Raw genomic sequence first — 615 nt, 5'->3', positions numbered from 1 at the left:
AGTCTGAATAGAGATCACCATAGATATTAATCGATTGTCGTTTTTTTATATTTTGTAAGCAACTCAAACACGAAAAGGTTAAAAATAAATAAATTTTACATAAATTTCGTTAATATTATGAAACAAAGTCAACATATGTGTTTATTTTTATTGATATTTTTATTTTTTTTGAATATGTTATAGAAAATTTAATATTTGTTATCGACATATTTATTTTCATTCAAGTATAAAAACATCTCTGAATAATGAAATGTAATAGAGTTTGTGACTATCACTTACAGAATAGCAAAATCGTCTCAAGTCTCAAAAATTGTCCCTGTCAAATTTAGAGACTTGATACTGTATCACAGTACAGAATCGCACGGTAAGTTTAAGCAGCTCACCAAAAATATGCGCTTAAAAGTATGCAACATCGTTATAAAACTAGTTTTGGTGAGATTTAAATAGTATACTGGGTTGGTCGTCGACCGTTTTTTAGTTTTTTTTAAACTATATTTATTTATACTTGACTTGATTTGAATTTGCAATAGATAGTTAAAAATAACGTAAACTAAGCAAGTTAAAGTTCTTGGGTATACATATACATATGTAATACCTATAATAATACAGTATATT

This window comes from Bactrocera latifrons, unplaced genomic scaffold (assembly GCF_001853355.1).
Source record: "Bactrocera latifrons isolate USDA-ARS-PBARC rearing strain unplaced genomic scaffold, ASM185335v1 scaffold_158, whole genome shotgun sequence".
NCBI lineage: Eukaryota > Metazoa > Arthropoda > Insecta > Diptera > Tephritidae > Bactrocera > Bactrocera latifrons.
This window is presented reverse-complemented; position numbering follows the sequence as displayed.